This window comes from Aquarana catesbeiana, linkage group LG05 (genome assembly GCF_042186555.1).
Source record: "Aquarana catesbeiana isolate 2022-GZ linkage group LG05, ASM4218655v1, whole genome shotgun sequence".
Classification (NCBI taxonomy): domain Eukaryota; kingdom Metazoa; phylum Chordata; class Amphibia; order Anura; family Ranidae; genus Aquarana; species Aquarana catesbeiana.
The window spans coordinates 275,251,271-275,276,578 of NC_133328.1; positions in this window are offsets into that span (position 1 = coordinate 275,251,271).

Sequence of the window (25,308 nt, forward strand, 5' to 3'; positions counted from 1 at the left end):
TTCATTTTTTTCAAAATTTTCGGTCTTTTTTTAGTTGTTTAGCAAAAAATAAAAACTGCAGAGGTGATCAAATGCCACCAAAAGAAAGCTCTATTTGTGGGAACAAATTGATAAAAATTCTGTTTGGGTACAGTGTAGCATGACCGCGCAATTGTCAGCTGAAAATTGGCTTGGGCAGGAAGGGGGATAAGTGCCTGGTATTGAAGTGGTTAAAGATATTGGTCGTTGTAATATATGGGACCATTTTTTCATATAGTTATGAGTGGATTCCATTAAAGGATTCATGTAAGATTGGATAAGAATAGTTTGGTTTCATATGGTCCATTGGTGCATTTATGAGTGCAAAAGTGATGTAGGGAGTTGATGTTTCATTTGGAGGTCTGCAAAAGACAGGAGTCTACGTGTCACTGGGTGTACAAGTTGTCACAATTGAAAGATTCCCGCATGAGTCCATGGGAGCATCCACACATAGGATAGTCCATCAGGGATGTCCGGATTGAAGAGTACATTCAAAACTGGAGGGCAGGGAGAGGAGAGGGAGAACCGCTCTGAGCATTTCCTACAAATAGATAGGGTAAAAAGCATTGGAGCCAAGTATAGGGATCTTAGTTGAGGCATGTATTTGGTTGAAGAGGGCCATAACATGTAACATGGGTGTACCGGGACAGTAACCCCCATTTTAATCTCAGCCCATCTATTTGGGGCCTTCCTAGATATCCAGGAAGTCAATACTCGGAGATGAGATGCATAGTAATATTTAATGATGTCTTGGGCGGCCAGACCTCCCCTATTCTTAAAAGGCTAGGACTACTGAGCTTGCAATCCTATGGGAGGCATTATTCCATACAAAGTGGAGACATTTCCTTTGGAGAGCCTTCAGTTGCAACATTGGAACTGAGATTGGGAGCATCTCAAATAAGTATAGGAGTTTGAGAAGAATTGACATCTTGAGAATGTTAATTCTTCCAAGGAGAGATATAGGAAGAGAGGTCAATTAATTTAAAAGACGGGTTATTTCTGTGAACATAGGGGGAAGTTAGCTTGATATAGGGAAGAGTAAGAGGGTGTGATATGGATGCCCAAGTATTAAAGTGCGGAGGTGCCCCAACAGTATTTGAAGTTGTGTTGGAGACGACTGAGTGGGTCCGGTGGGATGTTAATGGGTAGAGCCTCAGTTTTTGAAGGATTCATTTTAAACCTTGATATGGCTCCAAAGGAGGCCAGGGTGTTGTGTAGGGAAGGTAAAGAATGTCCGGGTGGGACCTGATGGCCAAGGCAAGTGGTTCCAGACTCAAAATAAACAGCAGGGGTGACAAAGAGCAGCCCTGTCTGGTACCGTTTCTTAGGGGGAACCTCTGCGAGAGGTGAGAAGACAGCTGTACCTGGGATGAAGGATTAGAATATAAAGCCTGTAAGGCTTGGATAAATGGTCCAGAGAACCCGTATCTAGAAAGAACTGCAAACATAAATGGCCAACTTAGGCGGTTAAAGGCTTTTTGTGCATCTAGACTAAGAACAATGGCGGGATGTTTAGTCCTGGTCAAGAGGTCTATCAGGTCTATTGTCCGTCTCGTGTTGTCCCCTGCATGTCTTGTCGGGACAAAGCCTACTTGGTCTCTAAGTATTAATGTTGTGAGCAATGGTGAAAGTCTATTGGCTAATATTTTATTGAATATTTTGTAATCTGAATTTAATAAAGTGATGGGTCGGTAGTTGTCTGGCAATGAGGGGTCCTTACCAGGTGGTCCTTACCCGGTTTAGGAATAATGGTTATAAATGCAAATTTTGAATGTGGGATGGTGCCTTTGAGCAAAGAGGAAAACAGGGTCATTAGGTACCGGGTTAAAATTGGGGAGAATGTTTTGTAGTAGATATAGGGGAGCCTATCTGGTCCTGGGGATTTGTGGAATGGCAAACCTTTCATCACCCCTGTAAGGAAACCAATCTGTCCCACATTCGGGGCATAGATATTAGGCAGGTTAAATGGAGTATTTTGGTGACTATAACTCAGGAGAACAAATCGACCATGGGGATCCAGATAGAAACAAAAGACACGTATTGGACTGGCACGTTTAATGAGAATTGCAACTCCAGCTTTCCCAGAGGGATCGGAAGCCATAAAGACAGTAGGGAAATGTTTGGAGGCAAACTTAAAGGAACCGCCAGGTCTGAAATGGGTCTCCTGAATCATAATCACCTCCGCTTTGGAGGACCTAAATTCCTTTAAAGCTAGCCATCTTTTCTAGATGGAATTCAGGCCCTTCACATTGCATGAATAGATCTTAAGAGCCATGATACATCAAATAGGCATATAGCTAATGGGATACAGACTGTGAACAAACAGATTTTGATCAGTGGTGCAACAAACACAAAGACATTAAAAGCGTATATGTTGAAATGGTGAAAAAAACAAAGTTCAGTGGGAGGCATCCAGTATAACTAAAGGTATAGTAAAAGCTTCAAAAATTTCAGGAACTGTAAATACTTCAAAACAGCCAGAAAGAAGAACCTCTAAGTAGAGGAATTTGACTTCCGTAGTGGAGTCAGTAGTATAGACAAACTAATCGTTGTCTGTCTATGGTAATGAGAAAAAAATCTGCTGGAGGTGATAAGTTCTCATGTTGGGAATCTGGAAGGGTTAGCTCGTTGAGGGGTTGAAAAGGCCTTCTGTGATCTCCAATGGACTGGGGTCCAGGTCTTGGCTGGTGTCGTGAGTAGTTTGGGGTTTGGGACAGGAGGTTGGAGTTCCTCCGCTGAGATGGGTGGGAGTACCAAATTGCGGACGAAGATGTCACTTTCATAGAGGTCTCTCAATGAAAACTGGACACCATCTTTAGAGGCAGACAAATGAAAGGGGAACCCCCATTGATAGGGTACTTGATGCTTCTGTAGATGAGTGGTGACAGGACGAAGATTGCACCTTTTAGCCAATGTGATGGGGGAGAGGTTGCAGAAAATTTAAATATTACCGTGTTTAAAGTCTATGCGAGATTTGTTGTGGGTTGTGACAGTGAGAGCTTCCTTGCTTTCATAGTAGTGAAAGCTGACAATAACGTCTCTGGGGTTGGAGCCAGGGGGAGGCTTGGGAGCCAGGGATCTGTGGGCTCTGTCAAGGCACCAATCGATGTCTGGGATGTGGGGTGCTAGGGTGACAAATAGGCCCTGGAGGTATGAACGCAGCTCTTTGTCACTAACAGACTCAGGGACTCCACCAATCCTTATGTTTTGACAGTGTTTCCTATCCCCTTAACCCCCTATACTCCAAATCCTCTTATTGTAGTTGGAGTTGTGAAACCGTGTGTTTAATGGCAGCATTGTATTCCTCTAAAATATGTACATACTAAATTAGTTCATCAAATTTGTTTTCTAAAATATCGGTGCGTTCCCCAAATAGATCTATCTCCCCTCTGAGCTTGTGTGTTGTGAGTCAGGTCCTAGAGTAAGGATTGCAACTTCATATCCAGCATAGCTACTGTCACTGCTGCTGTAGATTCAGGTGGCTGGGATTGCTGGGACCTGTGGTCCCCTGGAAGTGCGTTTTCCACCGTTAGGTACAGATTGGCATGTTCCGGCGGGCCGGCCGAGGTACTCAAGGCCGAGGATTGCGAGAGATTAGTATATAATTAGGAGTAGGCCCAGATAGGTCTAGGGACCCCCTAACCCCCCCAATAAAGGTTTAACCCCTTGATTACCCTCTGTCACCAGTGATCACTGTATAAGTGTCACGGGTGACGCAGGTTAACTAATTTATTTTTATAGCGTCAGCACCGGCAGGTGATCAAAGTTAGGTTTTAGCGTTAGATAGGGTCTGCGTCGCCCCAGGCAGCGTCAGATTAGTGCCAGTAGCGCTAACATCCACGCGTGCACCATACACCTCCCTTAGTAGTATAGTGTCTGAACGGATCGATATCTGATCAGAACTATATTAGCGTCCCCAGCAGTTTAGGGTTCCCAAAAATGCAGTGTTAGCGGGATCAGCCCAGATACCTGCTAGCACCTTCGTTTAGCCCCTCTGCCCAGCCCAGCCCAGCTCACCCAAGTGCAGTATTAATCGATCACTGTCACTTACAAAAACACAACACACATAACTGCAGTGTTCTCAGAGTCAGACCTGATCCCTGTAAATGCTAACAGTTTTTTTGGTAGCGTTTGAATCAGTCGCTGACAGTCAGCTGATTTTTTTTCTTGTGAGCCTCACTAGTGTACCAGTAAATTTGGAGACCAAAATGTCAAATCGAAGGTACACTAGTGAAGAGGCCTACATGTTTCTGAGCATGACAGATAGTGAAGAGGAAGTCACTCATCTGTCAGATTCGGGCTCAGAATACGAACCTGTAGACAGCAGTGGCACCTTGACAGATAGCTCTGACAACGGAGTTGTGGTCCCTGCTAAGGTCATGCGTACCAGATCCCGTTCTTCTGCTGTCGTTGAGGTGCAAGAACTGCAGGTTTCTCGTATGGAGCAGAGAGCCAGTACTAGTGCTGCTCATCCATCTGGTGAACTGGCAAGCACCAGCGGCCTAGTACAAAATTAAAAATAGATCTTGTCAGCCACACTGGTCCTATGCCCAACATATACTACCTCCAGCTGCGTGTGCTGATCACTTTTCATATATCGTGCAAAGGTATAATTGGAAAATATGCGCTGCGCTTGAGTAACCCAAAAAATTATAAATAAAATAAGACAATCCAACTATGTGCGTGTAAATCAAATTGTACAGTAATAATACATAAAGTGCAATATATGAGATAAATGTATGGAACTTAATATTAAACTAAACAATAAAGTGCATAGATAAAACAAGTGCTTATTGTTCCATAACAAACATCTTGAGTGCCCTAATAAAATATAAAAAGTGCTTGGTGCTCCATACAAGGCATCTTGCCTGCCATGATAAATTATTAAAAAATAACAAGTGGAAAAAAGTTCTATTAGCACTCCAAATCAGTGCGTGCAGGTGATGTCCAACTAAGATATCAAATCAGAGCGTGCAGGTGATGTCCAACTCTGATATCAATCATCATGCCGAAATATCCTGAGTGTTGCAAATCATGCTCCGGTGCACTTCAGTGGCCCCCTTAAGCTAATATGCTCACCTCAGAGCGTGTGACCCAGCTGCTACCCTGAGTCAAAACACGCTTTGGAGCCACCCCCAGGCTCAGTATTGGTATCAGATATATTCCTCCAGCTGGAAACAATGTGGCTCCATATGTATAAATGAAAGAAAAACTCTATAGTGTAATATAGCCAAGTAATTTATTACTTTATTACTCTCTTATATAAAAAACGCTCCCCACAATGGGGTACTCACATAGTACTGGTGCGTGAGTGCACCATTCTATAACAGCCTTCAAATGACAAGATAAAAAATTGCTGGACGTATTGTGTGGTATGCTGTGGTGGAATAATGCTGTGTGTGCTCTGTGTTGCTCTCTTCATCCTGGCCCCTCCCCTACGCATCTTCAACTCAAGGATCACGTGTCTTCATCAGGGAAACACGTGTCTTCATCACCCTGATGAAGACACGTGATCCCTGTTTCCGCATGTCCTCTCTGGTACCCCTACCCAAAGAACACCCCAAAGAAGATGTTTTTTCTGTAGAAAGCGCGGATATAGGCGTGACACCTGCTTTTATTGTCCCTCCTGACCAACCTGGTCTTTGCATTGGTGACTGATTCGAACACTACCACACACTAGTTGAGTATTAGCGTAGGGTACAGCACTACACAGTCCTATGCACACGTACACAGGGTCTCGAAAGATGTGATGGCCATCGCATTTTGAGAGACCCTAATCTGCAACGTTCAGTTTACAATTTTTTTTACAGTTTTAATAAAAGTGAAAAAACTGAAAAAAAAAACCACACACAAAAACACAAAAAAAATAAGCCAAAATAGTTGTGGTTGTATTTTTCTTCTCTCTCTTTCTCTCTCTATTGTTCTCTCTCTTATGTTCGTTTTCTACTGTCCGCTGTACTGTTCGCTCACTATTGTTCTATATCTATCGTTTGCTCTCCGTTTTATTTTTACTATTAGGGGTGGATTGACCCCATGCTGCGGCATATATTTTTTTAGGCACAGATTGCAATGTTTTATTTTTACTATGTTTTATTGTATTTGCTTTGCAGGTATGGTAAGTCCCTATGCCCCATACACACGATCGGACATTGATCAGACATTCCGACAACAAAATCCTAGGATTTTTTCCGACGGATGTTGGCTCGAACTTGTCTTGCATACACAAGGTCACACAAAGTTGTCAGAAAATCCGATCCTTCTGAACGTGGTGATGTAAAACACGTACATCAGGACTATAAACAGGGCAGTAGCCAAAAGCTTTGGTTTCTTAATTTATTCTGAGCATGCGTGGCACTTTGTGTGTCGGATTTGTGTACACACGATCGGAATTTCTGACAACGAATTTTGTTGTCGGAAAATTTTATAGCCTGCTCTCAAACTTTGTGTGTCGGAAATTCCTATGGAAAATGTGTGATGGAGCCCACACACGGTCGGAATTTCCGACAACAAGGTCCTATCACACATTCTCCATCAGAAAATCCGACCGTGTGTACAGGGCATTACTGTTATACTGTAATGTTACTTTGTTTTATTGTTAACCATCATTTGCTTAGCAGGTATGCCATTCAGCTGCAGCACTGATTTATTTATCTTGACAGCAACAACGTTTGCTCTCATGATATGTAAATCAACTCCAGCGCTGTAGGAGGTGATTTCACCACACAGTTAAAAAAAATGGTGCATGTATGCCCATCATTAGAAGTGGGTGGATGAAGGGCAGTATTCTAATGGTGGGCATACCCACCGATCAATCTCTTTTTTTGTTCAGCCCACAGGCTGCATGAAAAAAAGAACATTACAGCAATGTACTGGTATGTTGCTGGACTTTGAGTGGTTAGACCAGAATGATGCCTGCAGGTTTAGGTATCATCTTGGTATCATTCTTTTCAGCCAGAGGTCAGCTTTCATGTAAAAGCAATCCTAGTGGCTAATTAGCCTCTAGACTGCTTTTCTAAGCAGTGGGAGGGAACATCCCCCCCACCATCTTCCATGGTTTTCTCAGGCTCTCCTGTCCCAACAGGGAACCAGAGAATGCAGCCGGTGGTTCCGCCAGCTGACCAAAGAGATGATCAGAGACTAGAATGGCTCCAATCATCTCTATGGCCTAAGAAACCGGAAGCTACAAGCAATTCACGACTTAGGTTTTGCCAGATATAAACAGCCCCATTGGGAAATTGGCAAAGCATTTTATCACACCGATCTTCATGTGGTCAGATGCTTTGAGGGCAGAGGAGAGATCTAGGGTCTAATAGATCCCAATTTTTTTCAAAAAAGAGTACCTGTCACTACCTATTGCTATCATAGGGGATATTTAGATTACCTGAGATTACAATAAACATGATAAAAAAAATGAAAGGAACAGTTTAAAAATATAATAAATAAGCAAAATAAATAATATATATAAAAAAAAAGCACCCCTGTCCCCCCATGCTCACGCGCAAAGGCAAACGCAAGCGTCGGTCTGGTGTCATATGTAAACAGCAATTGCACCATGCATGTGAGCTATCACCGCGAAGGTCAAATCAAGGGCAGTAATTTTAGCAGTAGACCTCCTCTTTAAATCTAAAATTGTAACCTGTAAAGGCTTTTAAAGGCTTTTAAAAATGTATGTAGTTTGTCGCCGCTGTACGTTTGTGCGCAATTTTAAAGCATGTCATGTTTGGTATCCATGTACTTGGCATAAGATCATCTTTTTTATTTCATCAAACATTTGGGCAATATAGTGTGTTTTTGTGCATTAAAATCCAGTGGGTTTTTTTTTTCCCCAATAAATTGCATTTAATTGCATTAAAATTTTAAAAAGTGTGTTTTTTTCCAAAAAAATTGCGTTTGAAAAATCGCTGCGCAAATACTGTGTGAAAAACAAAATTGCAACACCCACCATTTTAATCTGTAGGGCCTTTGCTTTAAAAATATATAATGTTTGGGGGTTCAAATTAATTTTCTTGCAAAAAAAAAAATATTTTTTCATGTAGACAAAAAGTGTCAGAAAGGGCTTTTGCTGCGTACACACGATCGGAATTTCGGCCCGCAAAAGACCGATAAGAGTTTTTCGTCGGAAAATGCGACCGTGTGTATGCTCCATCGGACTTTTGCTGGCCGAAGATTGAGCAAAAGATTGAGAGCATGTTCCCAATTTTTTAATCATCTGTGGCAATTCCAACGTGTAAAAAAACACGCATGCCCAGAAGTAGGAGATGGAGCCGCTCGGTCTGGTAAAACTACCGTTCATAATGGAGATGGCACATTCGTCACACAGATAATTTTTAAATCTTTCAATGCAGACAGAGTTCTCACAAACGTTTTTCTTTATTATTTCTTGTGATCTCATGAATAATCTTTTTTATTTTTAAAGCCAGATCTCCATAATAATGTTTATTTATTTTTATTTATAGTCTTTTTTTTAATCAAGATGTCCTGTTGTTTTTTTTTTAATTTTTATTATTTTATAATCATCTCCATATCTTTTTTTATTTTGTATGTCACGTTTCCACAACACCATTATTATCTTGTATTTGTAAACCTCAAGGAGGTTGTTTGGTGTTGGTGTCCCTTGTTAATTTGACATTGTATTTTTGAAATGTACCTATTGTGAGAGTGAGAGCCCCTGTCTTAGTGAAAATATGTGTAAAATGGACACAGGACTCTCAAAGAAGCAATTTGAGAAGTTCCAGCAAAAGATCGGTGAGCAGAGAAAACTATGCTTTAAGTTTTCTCTGGATTGGGGCTGGAAACTTGAAGACTTCAAAGAGCATTGGGAGGGATGGAGTCTTCAGTCATGTGTCCAGGTTTTCCAGAAGCTCTGCGGGTTGTGTGTGTATCCAGGTGCACACACTCGTTATAAGGCAGAGCTGAGCATAGCTCAGTGTGTGTGGGAAAGGAGTTGGTGTTGGAGCAGTTGCTGCAGATAGGAAGGAGGTGTGCTACCGTTTAAGAACCCAGACAACATCCTTGAGATGGTACTCCATGTGGGAGAGGTTCCAGGTCAGTGGACTGAGAGGGTTGGGCCAGCTGAGAGAGAGTCGGGGAGACCATAGCTGAGACAACTGGAAGAGAGAGTCTTGGGGACAAGAGGGGACCGTGGGCCTTGGAGGAGTGTGGAAGCCTGGAGTGTCAGGAGAGCCCCTTCCTAAAGGCCAGGAGTGGGCCTGTGCAGCAAGGAACTGTGCCCAAAGCTGAGCGAGCCTTAAGAGCCAGGTGGATTGGCATTTTTCAGTTGTTTTTGGGAGAAGAATCCCTGTGTGGGAAACCAAATGCGTGTGTGAACTTTCATCTTTTTGTTACTTTCAATAAAAGTGGGCTACCACGCCCTTAAACCCTAGTTCCTGTTGGCTGTGAACTCACTTTAAACGCACCTATCACTGAGCTAGACATGCCCCAATGTCACACTGTCTACTCACAAACAAACTGTCCTATTTTAATAAAAACACATAGGCAAGTATTTTCATAAATTAAAAATCCATTTATTCTGGCTCTTAATAACAAAATAAGAGGGAAGGCAACGCTGGAGAAACTGCTGGAATTTGCGAAGCCTTTGGCCCCCAGGGCAGACACCAACTCTGTGGATAAAAAAATTGGTAACTTGAGAAGTCCATATAATAGGGAGCACAATCTGGTCCAGGACTTCCAGAGATCACGCACAGCAGCAGATGACATATATGTCCCCAGGCTGTAGTACTACAACAGGCTGCATGTTCTGACAGACCACGCTGGCCTGCACCCTTCCTTGCAGCCTTTCCTTCAGGCTGTGGCTCTGGAGGTGGACTTGTGGCAGGAGGAGGAGGATGGGTGAGCGTACATAAGTGAACGTCATCCGTCATTTGGCCACTCAACCCCTTATGGATGGTCTCAAAAATTAATTTTTCACATTGTGTGGGCCCTCCTCCATTTGCTGCAAATTTGAGGCTATATACATGCCATAGGCCTCTAAAGCATCGAGGGGGGCTTTCAGGGCGTCATTAGCCTACTTAATGAGGCCCAGTGCTGCCTCCTCCACATTCCTCCCCTTCCTGGGCCTTTTGGTTGGAAGGCGGAGGAGGGGGACCTGGGATTGGGTGTGACTGAGCCTGGCCACCTCCTGGCTGCCACTCCCCCCCTCCTCCTGTGTGCCAAATTCCAGAGCCTCGTCCTGGCTGAGGTCTTCCTGTGTATGAAGAAGGGACATCATTTTAGTTTTTGGTTCATCAATCACACACAATTTTCAGTTCATGACTGTTGCAAATTGAATGTTAATAAATAGAAAAGACTATCATTCTGAGCCCAGTATTTTTCATTCTTGTCCCAATCATTTTTGGCCCCTACTGTCTATTGATATGTAAAACACTTTTTGTTAAATCATTCGTTTGTTAGCAATAATAACATCTAGTTAACAACAATCATTTTCCCACAAAAAATATGTTTAAACATACTATACCTTGCTCCATCTGGGCTCCTCAATTTCTTCCTGGATGGAAGGCCCAGGTTGGTCCTCAGAAGCCTTAGCTGGGGTTGAGGGAAGGGTGGATGAAAGGCTGGATGGAAGGGGGGCCGGAAGAGTCCAAAGTGATTACCTGGCTTCCATCTGGTCATTCAGAAAACGCATCTTGTTGTAGTACCACAGACTGGGTACATACACATCATCTGCTGCTGCTCCTGACCTCAGGGACTTCTGGACCTTCTGAAGCTCCTTCCTATATGTTCTTCTCAAGCTACCAATTTTATTTTCAACAAACGTCATGTCTGCATTGGGGACCTGCGTTTTCACAAACTCCAGCAGTTTCTCCAGCGATGGCTTCCTTGCTGGTTTGTTTCTAAATAAGGGTTTTTTCACCTCCCATAAATTCCTCATATCTCTGTATCGATCTATGACTTGTCCCATAAAATCAGGATCTTTAAATTGTTTCTTTTTTTCTGAAAGACCAAACACAAGACAAAAACACTAAATATCAGGCTAAACTCTCCTAATCTTATCCCAATATAGGCCTCAATCTAGAAACAGTATAGGCCACTCATGTCCCAACATCTTCAGTATTCGACCCTTCCTGACTAATGACACCACAAAGCAACTTATTCACTCCTTGATTATTTCCTGCCTTGACTACTGCAACTCTCTCCTTAATGGCCTACCCTTAAGCAGGCTATCCCCCTTTCAGTCTATTATGAATTCTGCTGCTAGACTAATACACCTCACTAACCGATCCATGACTGCTGCTCCTCTCTGCCATTCCCTTCACTGGCTTCCCCTACCCCACCATGTAAAATTCAAAATGCTAACCATAACATACAAGGCCATTCACAACATCACCCACCTCATCTGCAGATATCACCCAAATCGTCCCCTCCGCTCCTTCCAGGACCTCCTGCTCTCTAGCTCCCTTGTTACCTCCTCCCATGCTCGCCTTCAGGACTTCTCCAGAGCTTCTCCAATCCTCTGGAACTCCCTGCCCCAGTATGTCCGATCAGCCCCTAGCCTTTAGGAGATCCCTGAAAATTCATTTATTCAGGGAAGCCTATTCCACACGCACCTAAGAACTGTCCCTGAGCCACTCCCATCAAATCATTCTCTGCAGCTATTACCTTTTGTACCACCACCCCCACCCTTTAGAATGTAAGCACTATGAGCAGGGCCCTCCTGTACTTTTTGTATTTAACTGTACTGTAATGTTGTCCCCCCTATGCATTGTAAAGCGCTGCGTAAACTGTTGGCACTATATAAATCGTGAATAATAATAGCAAAATGTTACCTTCGTTATTATGTTTGATGCTTCTGTTCCTTCTTCCACACACAGAACGTAGTTACGACACACGCGTGTTAGCGCCCACCCCTGACATTCTTTTTTCAAGAATATTCCCCGCCCCTTCTCTCTTCGGTGCGCAGTAGGAGCAACATGGCAGAGACACAGGTGGTTGGCAATTTGTCATCTAGTGAGGAGGAAAGCCCAGAGCCCCAAACGTCAGGATCCAGGAGGAGGAGATTTAAGGCCACCAACATGGCCTTTGATGAAATGGTGGAGATCTTGCGCAGGGAGGATTATGATGGGAAACATGGTCAGTACACCCATCCCAATTTGTGAAAGGACCAAATCATGACTACAGTTGTGAACACTCTGGAGCACAAGTTTGGGGTACGACGGTCCAAAGAACAACTAAGGAAGCGCTAGTCCAACATAAAACTGAGGGAGCCGGATCAGTATCACAAAATAAAGAAGGTGCTTCAAAAAAGTAAGTACTTGTCGTGTGTTCCTATTATGATTATTAACTTGCATGCTGCTCCATGTGCTTTTCTTTACTGATGTACAGTTTTAAATGGCTACTTTCATGTTGGTGGGCACAGTCATCGTTCGTAGGGAACATTGTTCATAGGAAACATTGATCGTTTGCCAATAAATACTATGTATTTAGCTGATACCGGGTTATAACTACATTTTGGTCATGCTAATTTGTCTTATTAAAAGAAGTTTCAGACATTGTTGTTTAGATGTCTTTGAAATTTGAATGAATTGCAAACTTGATTCAGTTGAATGTAAGGAGAGGACACTCAGCAGCTGTTCACACATCTGGACTCAGGAGCACTAGTGTGGGACACCAGAGCACATTTTTTAGGGTAACCCACACAGGTGCTCCAGTGGATAATTGGGGTGTCTCCATCTGTGGAACTTGGCCAAAAAAGGTAAGTATTCCAGCTTGGTTAAAAGGGAATTGTAATCATGTTTTCAACTTGGATCTCTTCCCAAACAGACAGTTGTACACCATTTCAAAGCAATGTTTCATATTCCTATTTCTGGACTCAAATATCTGTGTGCTAAGTATACCTTTTGTTTCATTCTCATATGGGAGAAAAGACTCAGACAGCAGTCAGAGGATACTAGGGACCCCCAACATCGCCAACCTGATTGGCAAATTAGCCCAACCCCCCCCAAGGATCTTGAGGAAGGAGAGGTGGAGGAAGTGGGCGAGATGGGCACCCCAACAGGTGAATGTCTGACACCCCAGCTTCAGGTAATATATGTATGCCTGCATATTTCTGAATACATGTTTTTGAAACAATTTTAGGTGATGTGCTGGTTGTGGAAGAGGTAGCGGCTGAACTTTTCACTAGGGCCAGTGCCCAAACACTCATCCAGCAAATTATGACCTGGAATGGGGAAATTGACGCGATGAGAAATAGACTAAACTTTATGGAACAGCAAATGAAGAACATGATCAATGTTTTGGGGAGAATCTAATCAACATTTTCCCTAAAATCACAACCTGTTTTATTTTTTTATATTCCCCAGAAATTTTTTATATTGTACATTTTAAAAGCCAAATTTTAAATATGCACACGGTGCGTCAACATGTGATATCTGCCATCAGGGGATCTCAATGTACACGTTTTGTGGGTGCAACCCCTTCCTCGTAACTCTAGTAGGTGAGAGGAAGGGGTTGCACCCGCAAAACACTTCCATGGATCCCCCATGATGGGAGATAGCACATGTTAACATTACCCATTTGGACTCCCAAGTTGTGTGCATCTTCAAAATTTGGCTTTTACAGGGGTGAGATTACCCCATCTGATGAAGGCAATATCAAGACATTTTTGACACTATAATGTCTGATATTGCCTTCAGTTTTTATAAGTTAAACTTTGTAAGTTCCAGAGTTGTGTATGTTATGTTTTAAAGCCTGCCTGTTTGTAAAAAAAAAGAAAATAAAATATTGAGAAAAAAAATTAAAATATTTTATAAACGTGACTGTGCACAGAGTAAAAATGTTGAGAAACAACAATGTGTGGCTTCTTCTTTCTATGATCAATACCAGTTTTTGTGTAAAGTTGGTGTTTATACAGTGACAATGGGTGTTATTTAATAATGGAAAAAACACTAGGCACTACAAGTGCACTAGGAGAACCTAGGAGACATTAACAATAAACCCAAGCAGTAAATGAAAATCAAGACTGTATCTGAGAAAAATGAAAATTTATTGAAAATTTGGTGGCAAAGCAATGGCCCCCCTACCCGTAAAATATTGGACATAATTTTCTCTCACTTCATGGGCACTTTGGGGGGGCAAGCCAGGACGGCCCGCTTCCAGGGCCGTCATTGGAACTTCTGAAAGTCCGGCCTCAGGCCCAACAGAGGCAACATAACTAGGACTATGTTTTTTTAGAAAATTGTGCAGGATGCAGCAACTCAAAATTATATGGTTCAGTTTGTATTCCGCCATATTTATCGCTGTTTGAAATAGGCAGAACCGGCTGGCCAGGATCCCAAAGGCATTCTCCGACTCTTCTGGCCAGCCGGTAATTAAAAACAGTCTTTTCCGGGGTGAGGGTCCTTTGGGGGAATGGCCTCATCATGTGGTCACCCAGACCGAATGCCTCATCTGCGACGAACACAAATGGCAGTCCTTCCATGTTCTCCTCCGGAGGTGGCAATCCCAAGCCACCACTCTCGAGACATAGGTAGAACTCGGTCCGGGCAAATACTCCACCATCCGACATCCGGCCATTCCTCCCCGCGTCCACATACAGGAAATCATATGTCGCAGAAACCACCGCCATCAACACGATACTATTGAACCCCTTGTAATTATAATAGTATGACCCCGAATGGGGTGGTGGGACGATGTGGACATGCTTCCCATCAATTGCCCCTCCACAGTTGGGAAAGTCCCAATGGGTCATTTTGCACATAAACATTGCAAGCATATTAGACACAAACATTCTTGGCCAACATCAGTATAACATTTATTTTAAGGAGTATTTAAAGGCAAAAATCTGAGGCCCACTTATCAGATTCCTCCACCCCTCTGATGGCCCATTGTAAAAATTTTATAGGGGGGTGTTTTGGACAGGTAACCCTCTCCATTTCATTGAGAGCATACATAATGTGTGTTACTTTGGCCAGCCCCTCATTACTTACACTATTGGCAGCCCACTGGACAGGTAAGAAGTGTCATAATACAAAAATATAAATACACACTGTAAAAATGGAAGCACTTTTTTACATTCTGCAATTACCTATCAAGATAATAATCGGAGAACAAAACTTTAAACAGTACCATTTGAACATATTCAGGCAGGCCCTTTCACTACATGCTTTGGGGAATTCATCCATAAATATGACCCCAAAAGAAGTAGGTATAGTGTGTATGGGTTTGGCAAAGTCAGCAGATAGAGGATTGGTATGGTTGATTTAGCGGTTGGGGGGAGGGTTCCAAATGATTTTGGGACCCCCAAAAAAGCCTATGGCACTCTGCCTGAATTTTAGCACAGAAATAACATTTGTACACATTTTAGGGGGTGTTTAGGGTAAACCACTACAACGGAGCTGACAAAATACATTGTTAAGTGACTAGGCTATAGGTGTATATGGGCCCAGGATAGCATGCTGGGGAGGTTAGTGAAGGCAAATATGCATGAAGGACAAAAAAGGAGCACTAAAAGATTACAGTATGCATGAGGACAAAGGGGAGATTCACAGCATATTAAAATCATGGTAATTAGGGAATGAGGAAAGAAATACAATATATTAGCAAACATTAAATACATATAATGTAATGTTAAAGTGGTGTTCCAGCCGAAATGATACTTTTTAAATAAAAATACCCCTATAATACACAAGCTTAATGTATACTAGTAAACTAGTAAAGTTAGTCTGTAAACTAAGATCTGTTTTGTTAGTTTATAGCAGTAGTTTGTTATTTTATAAACTTACAGCAGGCCATGGCCATCTTAAAGCGGGGTTCCACCCAAATTTTGAACATTATCTCTATGCATTCTCTTCCTTGCCTAGATGCTGACATGCTGTGTAAAAAAATTTAAATCGCCGTAATTACCTTTTTTTTCTAATCTTCTTTGCACTTCCTGGTTTTCCTCCCATGGGAGTAGGCGTGTTTCTAGCCTCTTCCAGACCTCCCACAGTCCCCTGGGAGCTAGTCTCAGGCTTCCCAGCATGCATTGTGCAACAGCGTCATCACAACATCTCGGTGAATGCTGGGAGCACAGCATTCACCGCATCCAGGAAATACATGCTTGTGGGCTTCAAATGCCCACAATGAAGATGGAAACCGCCTTCAGTGAATTTTATAAGTTATTCTTTACAACAAAATCGGACACAGGCAGACTTATTACACAGAACATGTGAGTAGATAATCATGAGAAGAAAAGTTTGTGAATGAACTCCAAAAAAAAAAACGATAGATAGGTGGACCCCCGCTTTAAGTGTGGGCATCTGAAACCAAACTGTATTTCTTCCTGGATCTCATCCTTGCAGATCTCGCACATGCTCAGTGCAGCACAAGCAGTGTAATAGGTTTCAGGTCAGGTTTCCATAGCAACGGCAGTGTCAGAGGAAGTTGCCGCCCCTTCCCAGAAGGCACTGCAAACAAGAAATGATGCGATGGGCCACGGCCAGGGAGGAGGAAGTGAAAAATGAATACAGCAGATATACAGTAGGTGCTGGGAAAAAAAATGTAAAAATATCCAGTTCGTTTACAGTGTGCAGTTTAGCGAGGGATGCTGAAGAGTTATAAAAGTGGGTGGAACTCCACTTTAAAGGAGAAAACTTACCCTAATATAGTCCTTCTGTAGGACCTGAATGATAGCAGAACCGGTCTCTGGGATAATGATCCCCAGAGCCTGGGGGGAGATGCCTGTTTAGAAATTGAGGTCCTGCCAACTTCTCCCAGTCGCCAAGTACCACAACGTGGCGACGAGCCTCTGCTCCGGAGTGATGGCTTGCCACATGCAGGTGTCCTTCCTGCTGATATAAGGGGACAGCAAAGCCAACAAATGGTGAAAAATGGGGTCCGTCATCCAGAGATAATTCCTGAAATCATCAGGATTATTCTCACGGATCTCACAGAGCAAAGGCATATGAGAGAATTGGTCACGCTGGAGCAAACAATTCTTCGTTCATGAACTCCTCCCCAACCTGTTCATGGACTGGGCTTGTGTCAAAGCTAGAACCCCAACACCAAGCCCCCGCACAGCACAAACTCTACGACGAGCGCATAACCGCAACACGGCTTCAAAATGGTCGGCTGGTCAGAATGAACTAACAGAACGCACTGAAGAACAGCAAGGCCTGTGAAGAGCGAGCTGAAAATCAGCAATGAGCAGACAAGGAGTCACTGAAAAAACAGATATGAACTGTCTACATGCACTGAAAAGCAGATACAAACCCACAAGCACAAACTGAACAGCAGTAAAACGATCTGAAAAGCTTGAGTCTGAAAAGCGCGAATCGTCTCTCACAAACTTCTACTAACATGAGATAAACACGAGATTAGCAGAAGGAGCACAAAGGGTGGCGCACTTCGTCTTGAACTTCCCTTTTGTAGTCCCGTCGTACGTATGTCACCGTGTTTTTGGCACTCGGAATTTGGTGTGACCGTGTGTATGCAAGACAAGCTTGAGTGGAATTCCGTCGGAAAAACCATCATAGCTTTTTCCGACGAGAAGTCTGACCGTGTGTACACAGCATTTGTCTTCAAGTGGTTAGAAGAGTGTGTGATGTGTGACATAAGCTTCCAAATGTTGTGCATAAAATGCCAGGACAGTTCAAAACCCCCAAATTACCCCTTTTTGGAAAGTAGACCCCCCAAGCTATTTGTTGATAGGCATGTTGAGTCCATGGAATATTTTATATTTTGCCACAAGTTTCTGGAAAATTACACTTTTTTTTCACAAAGTTGTCACTAAATTATATATTGTTCAAATATGGCATGGTTATATGTGGAATTACACCCCAAAATACATTCTGCTGCTTTTCCTGAGTACAGGAATACCTCATGTGTGAGACTTTTTGGGAGCCAATCACGTACAGTGCCACGAAAACCAATCGCCACCTTCAGGATTTCTAATGCCGTGTACACATGATCGGACATTCCGACAACAAAATCGATTTTTTTTCCAATGGATGTTGGCTCAAACTTGTCTTGCATACACACGGTCGCACAAATCTTGTCGGAAATGCCGAACGTCAAGAACGCAGTGACGTACAACACATACGATGAGCTGAGAAAAATTAAGTTCAATAGCCAGTGCGGCTCTTCTGCTTGATTCCGAGCATGCGTGGAACTTTGTGCGTCGGAATTGTGTACACACGATCAGAATTTACATCAATGGATTTTGTTGTCGGAAAATTTGAGATCCAGATCTCAAATTTTGTGTGACGGAAATCCCGATGGAAAATGTCCGATGGAGCCTACATACGGTCGGAATTTCCGACAACAAGCTCCCATTTTCCGTCGGAAAATCCGACCGTGTGTATGGGCAAAAGGGTGAAAATTTTTGATTTCACTCCCCACTACCTATCACAGTTTTGAAGGCCATAAAATGCCAAGAATAGCACAAACCCCCCCAAATTACCCCATTTTGGAAAGTAGACACCCCAAGCTATTTGGTGAGAGGCATGTTGAGTCCATGGAATATTTTTTATTTTGCCACAAGTTGCTGGAAAAAAGAAAATTTTCACAAAGTTGTCACTAAATGATCTATTGCTCAAACATGCCATGGACATTTGTGAAATTACACCCCAAAATACATTCTGCTGCTTCTCCTGAGTACGGGGATACCACATGTGTGAGACTTTTTGGGAGCCTAGCCGTGTACAGGACCCAGAAAACCAATCACCGCCTTCAAGCTTTCTAAGGGCGTAAAATGGTGATTTCACTTCCTCCCTACCAATTACAGTTTTTGAGGCCCTGAAATGTCAAGATAGCACAAAACTCCCCCAAATGACCCCATTTTGGAAAGAAGACACTTCAAGCTTTTTGCTGAGAGGCATGTTGTATCCATGGAATATTTGATATTTTGCCACAAATTTCGGGAATTTTTTTTTTTTTAACACAAAGTTGTCACTAAATGATATTTTGTTCAAACATGGCATGGTTATATGTGGAATTACAACCCAAAATACATTCTGCTGCTTCTCCTGTGTACGAGAATGCCACATGTGTGAGACTTTTTGGGAGCCTAGCCACGTACAGGACCCCGAAAACCAAGCAGCGCCTTCGGGCTTTATGAAGGCATAAAATTGTGATTTTACTCCTCACTACCTATCACAGTCACGGAGGCCCTGAAATGTCCAGATAGCACAAACCCCCCCAAATGACCTCATTTTGGAAAGTAGACAGCTCAAGGTATTTTCTAAGAGGCATGGTGAGTATTTTGCAGATCTCATTTCTTTTTGAAAATGAAGAAAGAAAACACATTTTTTTTCTTTTTTCAATTTTCAAAACTTTGTGACAAATAGCAAGATCTGCAAAATACTCAACATGCCTCTCAGCAAATAGCTTGGGGTGTCTACTTTCCAAAAGTATTGTCATTTGACAATAATGGGGTCATGGGGGGGGGGGGTTGTGCTACCTGGGCATTTCATGGCCTCTCAAACTGTGATAGGCAGTGAGGAGTGAAATCAAAAAATGTACGCGCTTAGAAACCCTTAAGGCGGTGATTGGTTCTCGGGGGCCTGTATGCGGTTAGACTGCCAAAAAGTCCCACACATGCGGTATCCCCATACTCAGGAGAAGCACCAGCATGTATTTTGGGGTGTAATTCCACATATAACCATGCCATGTTTGAACAATATATAATTTAGTGACAACGTTGTGTAACAAAAAAAAAATTGTAATTTTCCCAAAACTTGTGGCAAAATATAAAACATTCCATGGACTCAACATGCCTCTCAGCTAATAGCTTGAAGTGTCTTCTTTCCAAAATGGGGTCAATTGGGGGGGTGGGTTGTGCTATCTTGTCATTTTATGGCCTCCGAAACTGTTATAGGTAGTGAGGAAGTGAAATCACCATTTTAAGCCCTTAGAAAGCCTGAAGGCAGTGATTGGCTTTCGGGGTCCTGAACATAGCTAGGCTCCAAAAAAGTCTCACACATATGGTATCCCATACTCAGGAGAAGCAGCAGAATGTATTTTGGGGTGTAATTTCACATATGTCCATGGTATGTTTGAGCAATAGATCATTTAGTGACAACTTTGTGCAAAAAAAAAAAAAAAACATTTTCCCGCAACTTGTGGCAAAATATAAAATATTCCATGGACTCAACATGCCTATTGGCAAATAACTTGGGGTGTCTATTTTCCAAAATGGGGTAATTTGGGGGGGTTTGTGCTATCTTGGCATTTTATGGCCTTCTTAACTGTGATAGGTAGTGAGGAGTGAAATAAAAAATTGACACCCTTAGAAATCCTGAAGGCGGTGCTTGGTTTTCGGGGTCTTGTATGCAGCTAGGCTACAAAAAAGTCTCACACATGAGGTATCCTCATGCTCGGGAGAAGCAGCAGAATGTATTTTGGGTTGTAATTCCACATATAACCATGGCATGTGTGAGCAATATATCATTTAGTAACAACTTTGTGTAATTATTTTTTGTCCTTTTTCAATCACTTGTGACAAAAAAATAAATTCAATGGGCTCAACATGCCTTTCAGCAATTTCCTTGGGGTGTATACTTTCCAGAATGGGGTAATTTGGGGGGGGGGGGTTGTACTGCCCTGCCATTTTAGCACCTTAAGAAATTAGATAGGTAGTCATAAACGAAAAGCTTCATGAATTCCAGAAAATGTACCCTAGTTTGTAGACGCCATAACTTAAACCAATAAATATATGCTTATTGACATTTTTTTACCAAAGACATGTGGGCTGAATACATTTTGGCCTAAATGTATGACTGACTAAAATTTAGTTTTTTTTAGTTTTTTTATAACAAAAAGTAGAAAATATCATTTTTTTCAAGATTTTCCGTTTATATCGTAAAAAAATTAAAATCACAGAGGCAATAAAATACCATCAAAAGAAAGCTCTATTTGTGGGAAAAAAAGGACGCAAATTTTGTTTGGGTACAGCATTGCATGACTGCACAATTACCAGTTAAAGCAGCGCAGTGCCAAATAAAAAGTGCTCCGGTCATTGAGCAGCCAAATCCTCTGGGGCTGAAGTGGTTAATTGTCAAACTTGGGGTGCTGTTTACATTATGGTCTGTCCTTGCGGGGCCTTCTATATTGGCAAAATTATAGAGAATTCTGGAGAAGAATATATGAACATTTAACTGTAACAACAACAGGTAATATCTATTCCCCTATCGAACACCATGTTGTACAAGTGCATAATTATCATATGCCCTGGGTCCACTTTTATAAGTAAAATCTTACTCATATAATGATTAGTTCTTGCTTTCTTCTTTTGTATATTACTGAAATTTATGTATATCTATATTCCAGATTTATTGTTCATCTCCTGATGACGACCCTTTATAAGTTGAAACACGTTGAGGCTTAATACCATTGATTATTTATCATTGAAGACAACTTTGTATGGTGAAATCCAGATATGTGATATATCTTTGATGTATTGATTGTAACCTTTTATTTTTGGAGGTTTTAACCTGTATCAAGTTACACACATCTGGCATGGTTAGGTCAGTGTTTCTCAACTCCAGTCCTCATGGCACCCCAACAGGTCATGTTTTCAAGCTTCACATTATTTTGCACAGGTGATTTGATCAGTTTCACTGCCTTAGTAATTACAACAGCCGTTTCATCTGTGAAATCCTGAAAACATGACCTCTGCCTTAAGGACTGGAGTTGAGAAACACTGGGTTCGGTATTTACGGACATCTGGTAAGTACTATGGCAGCGGAGGAGCAAACACATAAGCTTACACATGTACTTTAGACATTTGCAATAATTTATTTCATAGACTTCCACATTTATGATTAGCTTGTCTCTAGCCATTTGTGGCTCTCCTGTGTGCAAATTTTCGTGGCACTGGCGAATTGTTTACGCACTCGGAAATAATCTGCCTCTGCTATAATGAATAACCCACATGGAGTCACTTATGAAACTCTCGGATAGACAGACTGATTCAATAAAAATGGATACCTCCCAAACTTACTCTAATACTTCAGAGTCTTGCTAGTAGCAGTCGCAAACTTAAAGTTGTAAAGTCTCGCTTTCTTTTTTTTTTTTTTTTTTTTAATATAACAAACATGTTATCCTTTCCTGCTCTGTTGAAGTGGATTCGCACAGGGCAGCCCGGATCCTCCTCTTCTTGGGTCCCTCTTCACTGCTCCTAGCCCCCCTCCTGTTGAGTGCCACCACAGCAAGCAGCTCCATGTCTCCATTCAGACACAGAGCTGCAATTCAGCCCTGCCCCCTCTCTCCCCTGATTGGCTAACTGACTTTGACAGTCACAGGAGTCAATGGTGTCGCTGCTGTGTCTCAGCCAATCAGGAGGAGAGTCCCAGATGGCTTGTGGACATCACTGGACAGAGATGGGGCTTGGGTAAGTATTAGGGGGTGCTGGGGGGGCTACTGCAAATAGAAGGCATTTTATCTTAAAGCATAGAATGCATTAAGATAAAAAAACTTCTGCCTTTACAACTCCTTTAACTTCTTCAGATCGCACTATAGCTGAATGACAGCTACAGTGTGGACCTGCTTTGCTGGGATGGCGTCTATTGATGTCCTACCGAGTGGTCTGTGATGGCACTGATGAGCGATAAGGCGGTACTGATGGGCACAGATCTGTCCCCATGAGTGCCGCCTTATCTGTGCCTATCAGTGCCACCTTAACTGTGCCTATCAGTGCCCATCAGTGCAGCCTATCAGTGCCCACCAGTGCCGCTTCATCAGCACATATCAATGAAGGAGAAAAATTACCTGTTTGCAAAATTTTATAACAAACTATGAAACATGATTTTTTTTCAAAATTTTCCATTTTTTTTGTTTGTTTAGCAAAAAATTAAAATCCCAGCTGTGATTAAATACCACCAAAAGAAAGCTCTATTTGTGTAAAAAAAATGATAAAAATTTCATTTGGGTACAGTGTTGTATGACTGCGCAATTGTTATTCAAAGTGCGTTAGCGCTGAAAGCTGAAAATTGGTCTGGGCAGGAGGGGGGTTAAAGTGCCCAGTAAACAAGTGGTTAATACTTCGATCTCTTCAGAACAAAATAATGCAGTTCATATGGAGGCCTTACAAAGGCCCAGAAGTAACAGAACCACAGTATACCATCATAAACATAAAAGGTGTCTGAGGGTTCAGGTGCAAGCAAATTATTATAAAGCATATGCTATAGTTCCTGTCTCAGTTGCAAGCCCAATCAGAAACCTGTCTGTGGGGCTTAAGTGACACCATAGGGTGTGATCCATTGGCAATCTTGTCACGCCATATCTGAAATCAACACAACTAGGCCCAGCTTTATAGCAATCACTGGTGGTATGGGACTCCACTTAACTCTCTCGGGTACTCCTTTCACCCCCACTTACCCCAGATTCCCCTCTTTTCCTACCAGGAATAAAATCCCCTAGCAGTTTTTGTTGGTGAGTATGCAAGGGCTTCAGTGATGTTTATATACAAATATTTTCAAGAATTGTACTATTATATACATTATCTTCTCCACTTAGGATATACAATACACTAATAACACTAACAAACTGTGAGGATAGATGTTGTAAAGACCCACATACCACCAGCCTAATTTTGGAAATTCAATTACTTCTATGCTCATCTAAAACTCTCACTCAAACTAACTATATGTTAGGATGGGAGTAAGGACTAGGGAAAACAACTGACATGGCAGATTAGAATGATATCTGGAAATCCACTGCTAAAAGCTCCACCAATAAATTAGCTTTGGAAAATTTGTAGAGTTCTCTTTATGCAGTATCTCAATCCTTCTCATTTAGCCAATGTGTTCTGGGTTATTTGTCACATTGCTGTAGACAATGCCATCAAAAGACAGTATGCTTCATTTGTGGTGCTCCTGTCTCAAGGCTCAAAGACTATGGATTAGGGTCTACAGTTTAACTATAACAAACAAAAATACCTAATTGAAGCATTACTATATACTACAGGTCCACAATAATATTCTTAAAGTTGCAAACAAACCCACTAGGGTTGATTTACTAAAGGCAAATGGACCTTTCAATTTGCAAGGGAATTTGTACTTTCCAAGAAAATATTCTTAGGCTACTTTCACACTGTAGCAGCTTTGCAGATGCTTCAGCAGCACTGCCCATTCATTTCAATGGGTGTGTTAGAGGCTATTTCTAACGCTAAAATGCCTGAAAACCGCCTCAGTGTGAAAGCAGCCTTAATGAAAGCTTAATGAAAAAGGTTAAGCTCTGCTGACCTCTGTCATCCAATCATGTGCAAGCAAAAATAATTATTTTTTTATTTTCCTTGCACAAGTTTGGATATTTTTGCAAAGTGAAATTTTGCCAATATAAGCGGTGTGCCACTACTTATATTGGCATGGGGTGGGTTCAACAGGGTGACATCATCTGGAGGCCCTGCCCCTTATGATGTCACCCCCTCATGCCCTGGGCGGTGACTTTGTAAGGGGTGGGGCCTCCGGATGATGTCACCTAGTGACCCCACCCCATGCTAATATAAGTAGTGGCACACCACGCACCCAGCATTAGAGCAGGAGAGAGCATCGAGTCAACATCAGAAGAAGAACAGAGGGAGAAGACAGCAGATAAGACCCGGCAAACGATCGAGAAGACAGTGGAGAAGACCTGGCAGAGGCAGAAGACAGCAGACAGGGAGAGAAGAACCAGAGAAGGCTAGAAGACATCAATGGAGAAGACCCAAAGAGGAGAGAAGAAGAACCGGCAGAGGCAGAAGACATCAGCGGAGGAGACATAAGAGCCAGAGATGGGAGAAGAAATTGGAAGAGATGCTGGAGCTGCCTTAATAAAGTACTTTAAAAAACTATGTACTGCATTTTATTTTTGATACTTCCTTTTTAGGTGAAATGGTAGGGGTACAACGTACCCGATACTCATTCACATAGGGAGGGGTTCCTGATTCCGATTCCCCCCGCCCACAGACCCCGACAACCAATGGCCAGGGTTGTCAGGAAGAGGCCCTTGTCCCAGTACACGGTGCTTTGGTGTGGAGGGTGCAAGGCCCCCCTCCCTCAAAGCACCAACCCCCCCATGTTGAGTGCATGTGGTCTGGTACGGTTCAGGAGGGGGCGCTTCCTGCTCGTCCCCCCTCCCTTTCCTGACCTGCCGGGCTGCGCGCTCTGTTAAGGGTCTGGTATGGATTTGGGGGGGGGGTTGAGACATGGGGGTTCTCCTTAAAATCCATGCCAGACCTAAGGGTCTGGTATGGTCTTGGAGGGGGAACCCATGCTGTTTTTTTTTTTATTTGGCATGGAGTTTCCCCTAAAGATTCATACCAGACACAAACTACAGTTGTGCTCATAAGTTTAGATACCCTGGCAGAATTTATTTTCT